This window comes from Montipora capricornis, chromosome 7 (genome assembly GCF_036669925.1).
Source record: "Montipora capricornis isolate CH-2021 chromosome 7, ASM3666992v2, whole genome shotgun sequence".
Lineage (NCBI taxonomy): Eukaryota > Metazoa > Cnidaria > Anthozoa > Scleractinia > Acroporidae > Montipora > Montipora capricornis.
In genome coordinates, this window is record NC_090889.1 from 48361771 (window position 1) to 48369337 (window position 7567).

The 7567-nt window shown below is 46.2% G+C and overlaps 1 non-coding gene and 1 pseudogene across 1 annotated transcript; one reads left to right on the plus strand and one right to left on the minus strand.

Annotated features, from left to right (window-relative positions):
* Positions 1 to 4718: 4718 nt before the first annotated feature.
* Positions 4719 to 4882, plus strand: LOC138058477 (U1 spliceosomal RNA). Its single transcript, XR_011133999.1, has one exon. It is a non-coding gene; the product is annotated as a U1 spliceosomal RNA (small nuclear RNA).
* A 953-nt stretch (positions 4883 to 5835) lies between these two features.
* LOC138058372 (5S ribosomal RNA) lies at positions 5836 to 5954 on the minus strand (annotated as a pseudogene).
* Positions 5955 to 7567: the final 1613 nt, after the last annotated feature.

The following is a 7567-nucleotide window of genomic DNA, read 5'->3' on the forward strand; positions in this document are numbered from 1 at the left end:
AGGGGTAAAGATAGAACACCTTTCTGACAAAGATATAATGTTTGGTATTTTAAGATGCGAAGACGAATTATTTATCAATCATACTTTAATAATTGCTAAACAGTATTTATATTCTTGTTGACAGAAAAAGTCTCTTCCTTCAATTAAAGTGTTTAACTCGAAAATTAAAATGATTCACCAGCTTGAGACAATGATCGCAAAATCAAATAATAAACTAAAAGCTCACAATATGAAATGGGCCAAGTACAAAAACAACTAGATGTATATAGAATCTTGTGTTGTTGCTGCGCTGTACTAGTCATTATATTTAGAAGCAGAAGGGCGTTAAGAGGAATTGTGGGGTGTGTTTGTAAGTATAAGATGTATTGCGTCTGTCTGTTAATGTGAATTATGTTTGTTTCTGGAAAAATGTATGTAACTTCAAATCAATAAAAATTAATAAAACATAAAAAAAAAACCTATGGCTGTTGATCCCAAGGCAATGGATGTCCGGGATAATGAATTAAACGAGCTGAATAGCCAGCCTGTGCTTGTCAGTGGGTCGGGGGGGGGGGGGGGGGGAAGGGGCGGGGGCCAAAGGAGAGGGTTCTGGATCCCTCTCCCAGCGACAGTGTTTTGGGGGCTTCCACCGGTCAGGCCGGTGAGTCTCGGGAGGAGGTAATGGAGTTCTCCCCTACTTTTTCTCCCCTTTCGGGGTCTGTGTTATCGGTGACGCCATCATCGGATGTGTCTGAGGTTGGGGTTGATTCGGGTGATGATGCTCCGGCCTCGGTGGTGGATTCTGGTCCTTTGCAGTCTAAAATACCTCTCAAAGTTGGGCGCAGTGTTTTGGGGGGGTTGCATCCCCCTATTGTATCAAGGGAGGAGACTGCAACTATGGCGCAGAAATTGACGGGATCTCTTCCATCATCCACGGATGATCTCGTTGCTTCGAGGCAGGCTGGGGGCTCTTCCCAGTGCTAGCCTCCGATTGCCGTTCCCCTTCCTCCCCTCGGCTCGGCTCGGCTCGGGGATGCCTCTCTGTCCATCCTCTCATTCCTGGTCTTGTTCCGGGGACGAGAGGCCTCCTCTAAGCCCAGATCCTCATAGGTCGCGTCGTCGTACTTCCTCGCCTAGCCCTGCTAGGCGCCGTTAATTTAGCCGTTGTCTCGCCGCCTTTTAGTTTTTCGTCATGCGTTTGTCACTACTTTTTTGTTTTACTATGGCTCTCACGGTAATTTCTGTTAATGTTAATGGGTTGAGAGATGGTGACAAGCGTCTGCGATTTCTCCAGAGGTTGTCCCATCTCTCTCCTTCGGTAGTTTGTCTACTGGAGACCCACGCAGTCTCTAATGATGATCTTCTTCCTTGGTTTTCTTGGTTTGGTTATTTGTGTGCTGGTTCTTTTGGTACCAATCATTCTCGTGGTGTGGTTGTTTTGTATCGTTCGGTTTTGGAGTGTAAGTCTGTTGTTTGCGAGTTTGATGGTCAGTTTTTTTTTGGTTGAGTTTTCTCTTCGTGGTTCTGTTTTTCGGGTTGCTTCTATTTATGCTCCTAACCATAATCCGGATCGTGACGCTTTTTGGGTTCGTTGTGTTGACTCTATCGATCCTGCTGTTCCTACTCTTTTGTGCGGCGATTTCAACACGGTCCTGGACCGTGTTCGAGATCACTGTGGGTCTTGTCCTTTTGATGTCTCTCGTGAAAGTTCTGCGTTGTTGACGGCTACGTTTTCGGATTGTTGTGTGGTTGATATTTGGCGTGAAAGGCACCCGAATGATTCTGCTTTCACCTGGTTCCGGCCCGATGGGGCCCTTGCATCGCGCATTGACCTCATCGGTTGTCCGTACGCTTGGGTGCCTTATGTGTCTTCTGTAGACATTGTGCCGTGTCCTTTTCCCGATCATTGTGCTATTTCTTTCTCATGGGCTCTCCCCAACTCCGTTCCTCCGGGTCTGGGGTTGTGGAAGCTCAATCTTTCTGTTCTGGATGAGGCCGAGTATATCGACCTCATCTCAACTATATGGTCCTACTGGCAGTCTCGTCAGTCTTCTTTTTCTCCCCTGGCTAGGTGTTGTGATGTTTTACGTTCCTTTTCTCTGCTGCTCCTTGTGACTCCAATGCTCGTGCTGAGCTTCTTTCTAACATTTCTCCGGTCCTTCCTTTTGACAATAGTGAGGTGTGCGAAGGTCTTCTCAGCCGGGAGGAGTGTTTTGCGGCTCTTCAGGGCATGGCCCGTGGTAAAGCTCCTGGTTGTGATGGCCTTCCCATGGAATTCTATTTAAAATTTTGGCATGTTTTGGGTTCGTTGTCTCACTCTCAGCGCCAGGGTATCATTAATTTATCATTTAAGAAAGGGGATCGTCTTGATCCCAAAAACTGGCGTCCAATCTCCCTGTTGAATGTCGATTACAAAATTGCTTCTCGTTCTATTGCTGCTCGTCTTCTTAAGGTTATTCATTTGGTTGTTGATAAAGATCAGTCTTGTGGTGTTCCTGGCCGTTTTATTGGTGAAAATGTTGCTTGTCTTCGTGATGTTGTGATCGTTGCTCATCTTCTGGTGCTCCTGCTGCTCTTCTTTCTCTTGATCAAGAAAAGGCATTCCACAGAATTGATTGGACGTTCCTTCGTTCTACTTTATATGCCATGGGTTTTGTGCAGTCGTTTGTTGGCTGGGTTAATTTATTTTACAATAATGTGAGTAGTTGTGTTAATGTTAATGGTTATATTTCAAATTCTTTTACGTTATCTCATGGGGTGAGGCAGGCATGTCCCCTGTTCCCCCTCCTTTATGTTTTAGTGGCTGAGGTACTTGCTTGTAATATTACGTTCTAATGGTTTAATTTCTGGTTTCTCTCTTCCTGGTTCTTCGTCTTCTTTGCCTGTTGTTTCTGCGTATGCTGATGATACGACGTTGGTTGTTTCTTCTGTTCCTGCTATTTTGGCTGTTTTTAATGTTTATTCGTTGTACGAGAGGGGGTTTGGGGCTAAATTAAATTTTGGAAAATGTGAGGGCTTGTGGTTGGGTTGTTGGAACAGTCGCACTGACTCACTGGTGAACATTACTTGGTCATCGGTGAAGGTGAAAGTGTTGGGGGTTTTTCTGGGTCCGGGCAATCTTGAGGACGACAATTGGAGGCCGTGTATCACCGCGGTGGAAAACACTTTGAACTCCTGGGGGCAACGCTCTTTCTCGTATAAGGGCAAGGCTCTTGTCATCAATGCCTTGGCCCTTTCCCGTGTGTGGTACGTGGCCTCTCTCATACATGTTCCCCGGTGGGTCAGTGTTGAATTAAATACGTTAATTTTTAAATTTTTCTGCAGCGGTATACGGGATTCGGTCGCTCGTCGTGCTGTGGTTCTGCCTTCTTGTTTGGGTGGGTTCTCTGTCGTGGATTTTCAGTGCAAGGTTATGGCTCTTCATGTTCAGTGGGTTCGTCGTTCTGTTTCCTCTCCGTCTTCTTTGATCTCTTTCATGGTTTTTTGGTTTTCTTCTCGGCTTGCCGCTCCTCCGCATCTCGTTTTTTCTGCTCCGCTTTTTTTTTCGCCGGATTCTCTGCCTCCGTTCTATCATTCTGTGTTGACTGCTTGGTGGGCGTGTAAAGGATCCCTTACTGCGTCTTCTTTGGGTATTGGTTCGGCTATTGATTTTTGTCCTGTTTCTACGATGTCTACGAAGTCTGCTTATTTGTTTCTTTTGTCCGAAAATGCTGTTCCTCCTCATTGTGAGGAGAAATTCTTTCCTTTCTTTGGTTCTCTCTATTGCTCTTGTACTTGGCGTCAGCTTTTCTTTTTTGATTTGGATTGTCCACTTATTGATTTGTGTTGGAAAATTTTTCACGGGGTTCTTTACACGGCCGAGAGGCTTGCTGGTTTTGGGTATGCTCTTTCTACGGCTTGTTTTTGTTCTGCTCCTGTCGAGTCTCTTTCACATTTGTTCTTTCACTGTCCTCTGGCTGTCAGTGTTTTCTCGTGGCTTCAATCTCTTATGTTCTTGGCTTCTCCTCTTTGTCCTTCTATCTTGGTTCGTCATGCACTTTTTGGTTTCTCGGCTGATGAGTTGTCTGTGGTTCCTTGGGTTTTTGTTTATATGTTAAATGTGTGCAAGTTTTGTATTTGCGGGGCTCGGAACGATTTTCGTTTCAGAGGTGTTTGTCCCTCGGCTGTTTATGTTATGGAGCGTGTGAAGTCTCGTGTTCAGTTTAATCTCCCGTTGTTTTTCCGTCCTTTCCGGTCTGACCGTCGTCGTCAATTTGTTCGTCAGTGGGGTGCTCGTGGTGTGGTGGCTTCGTTACAAAATGATGGCTTGGTCGTTCATACTAAAGTTCTTGTCTTGTGTTCCGTTTATGTGCCCTGACCGTTTTTTCTGGGCTGAACCAACGTCTTGGCGTTGGGTGAGTCTGCTGAGCAGTGGCCTTTTATTGGTCACTCTTCACCCTTGTGCTGGGTCATGCTTGTTTTGGTTTGTCCAGTTGTTTTTGAGTCTTTTTTGTCCTTATGTCAAATTGTCACTTAGGAGTGTAAGTCAGGCGAGGCATCTCCTAGAAGCAATTCCTCATTTGTCTGTTTGTCTTTTGTTAATTGTTCGTAGGGGCGGGGTTCGATTCCCCGGCGAAGTTGGCGTCTTGGTGCACCCCCGTTCGAGGTGAACCGTTCTGTTTGGCGGATTCGTCGTTATGTCTGGCGGCCATTGCACTCACCCTACCGGGGGGCCAGCCATTCGCCTTAGACATAAAAAAACACTTACCTGACGTGCCAGGCACTGTAATCAGGGAGGCAGTCCTTTCAAGGTGAGGCTCTTTCATTGCAGTTTGATTGGGTTGACCCTTGCGATTACCCCAAATGTGGGTAACTCGAGCGTATAATCTCTGGTAGTGGGGAACTGCGTTCGCGCTAGTCCCCGCACCAACCCCCGGTGGCAAACTTGGCTAACGGGAAGGTTTGTTGGTATCGTTTCAGGCAGGGCAGGGAAGGAGATGCGGTGGCGGTGTAAAGACTAAGGAAGGTGAGTTGTATTTGTGAAGTCGACTGCTGAAATTGTAGGTGAATGTTCCGTACTTGGTGCACTGCAAAACTGTGATTTTATTTCTTTCATTCTTGGCCGTAGAGAGACCGAGAGGACGTGTTTATTTCAGGCGCATCGATTAGCGGCACTTCCATCGATAGACGAGTGACACAAGGAAATACCAGTGGGTCGAGCCATTATCCTCATGCATCGTTTGGAAAACGTACGTGGATGTGTGTTTGTACTGCTCCATCGGCCATCTACATACGTGATAGATTTCTTTTGCGTTGTCTTATGTTGCGTTGTGGAGAGCCGGTTTTGCATTGAGTAACTGAGGACCCGCTAGATCAGTTGGTGTTACATTTCTGTGGCCAACACTTTGTGGTTTCTCTTTGTTATCAGTTAATTCAATTGTTATCATAAAAAGTATGCTCAGGATAGTGTCTTATCCACCCTTTGAATACGTACTGTCCACGTTGAGCAGGGAACAGTAAGACTTTGAAGTGCGCTACGTCACATAAGTCACGTTTTCGCAAGATGAATGTTATAGTGTTGTAGCCTTCGTTGTATACACATCATCCGGGCTAGATTAACTTCCATCTAATGCATAACAGTGCATGCATTTTTACTTGTCGTATCCTGTTCTTTGCTCACACGAAAAGATACCTTAACGTAAACGTTGGATTCATAAGATCTCGCGCGCACGCGCTCCCTTGGGAATACAAGTTCCACTTTCTCGTGTGAACTATTTTGTTTTTGTTGTATGTCTCATTTTTGACATATCGTCGCCATGTTTCATGGAGGAAACTGTGATTATTTGAGATAATCAAGTGTACAGAAGGAAAAAGGGAGGCCTACAACACGGGGTATTCCCAGGCGGTCTCCCATCCAAGTACTAACCCTGCCCGACAGGGCTTAACTTCGGTGATGGGACGAGAACCGGTGTTATCATTGTGGTATGGTCGTAGACAAGTAATTTGCTGTGAAAATTAACTTTGTTATAAGGGAAAATGAAAACGAGGTCAGAGCAAGCACAATGTGCATTTGTCCTCTTGCCGTCAACGCAAGTGCCATGCAATGCTGGTGGCTGCCCACTGTAAAAGGGCGATCATTGTGGGGGCCTCCCTTTCAGGTTGGCTTTGGGCATTCCTTCCTTGGTACGGATTGTAATCGGACCACCATATCTCGTGGCCATGAGACTGGGAGCACCTTGTCGGCTTTCAGCATCTACGGGCGTCCCTTCTCGGCGTTTTGGCTAAGTCAAGTTTGGCTTTTATTTTATTTTTGGAGGCTTGTCCTAAGTACCCGCTGGGGGAGAACGGCATATCCTCTCCCCCAAATCTGTTTTAGAAGCGATTTAGTGGTTCTTGGTGGAACGTTCCGCTACGTGCCTTCAGTTATGGACGCTCCAGTTGACAGCTCATCTGTTCAAGGAAATGAATGGTCCGATGTGGCCGAGGCGAATATGGAGGATATTACTTTATGTTTTACAAGTGCCGAAATTCTGCGAACATCAAGAACACCTAATTACCTTTCAGAATTTGAGAAGCAAAACTTTCATCCACACAATGTGACGCTGGATCGCCCTTGCTGAGCTTACTTCACATTAACGGATACTTCAGTGAACACACGGGAAATTTTTGATTGCCTACAACGTGACGGAATCCCCACTACTGGTGTTCGATGTTTACAACGCTGCCCTAATGGCACTGTCTACCTCACTTTTTCCTCTCCAGATATCCAGGAAACCTTCCTACAACGATCATCCTTTATAGTACCTTGCCGACCTTTGGCTCCCCACCCGGCACAGCGACGCCTGACCTTTGTCACGGTTTAGGACGCACCCTACGAATTACCAGACAGCGCGCTAGAACATTGCCTACGGAAATTTGGCCGGATTTATTTTTCCAGGCGCAGTAGCTTACAAGGATTTCCCCAAGTTCACAACAGGCTGTGTGATTTCCGGATGGACCTCGATACATCCATTCCCTGTTATCTTCGTTTTCGCAAATTCCAGCTTGGTGTTCAACATGACGGCCAACAAAAAACCTGTCGCAGATGCAACCAACCAGATCACCTGGCCAAGGATTGTCCCAACATTCTGCTTTAACTGTGAGCATACCGGTCATACCGCCAGAGACTGCAAGAGCGCCACCCGCTGTTGTATTTGCAAGGAAACGGGACACATGGCCATTGCCTGCCCACTTTCGTGGCATCGACGCCCCACTACCTATCGCGATGACACCGAGCCAGACGCTTCAACTCCACCCCAAGATCCAACTAAAAATGAAAATGTTCCGGGAGATATATCGATTAATGATTCTACTACAGTTGTTTCAGTGTCTTTACCCGACATGTTAAAGGCCCATGAGAATTTCTATACGGAGCTGTTTTCAGCTCAAGAGATTGACACCCCAGCCCAGAATGAGCTTTTGACACATGTCCAACCACATTTATCTGAACTTGAACGCAACTCCTGTGAAGGAGACCTCCTTTTAGCCGAAGCAACCAAAGCATTGAAACTTTGTCATAGAAATAAGACCCCAGGCTCCGATGGCCTGACATTTTATCCCTGGTTCTAAT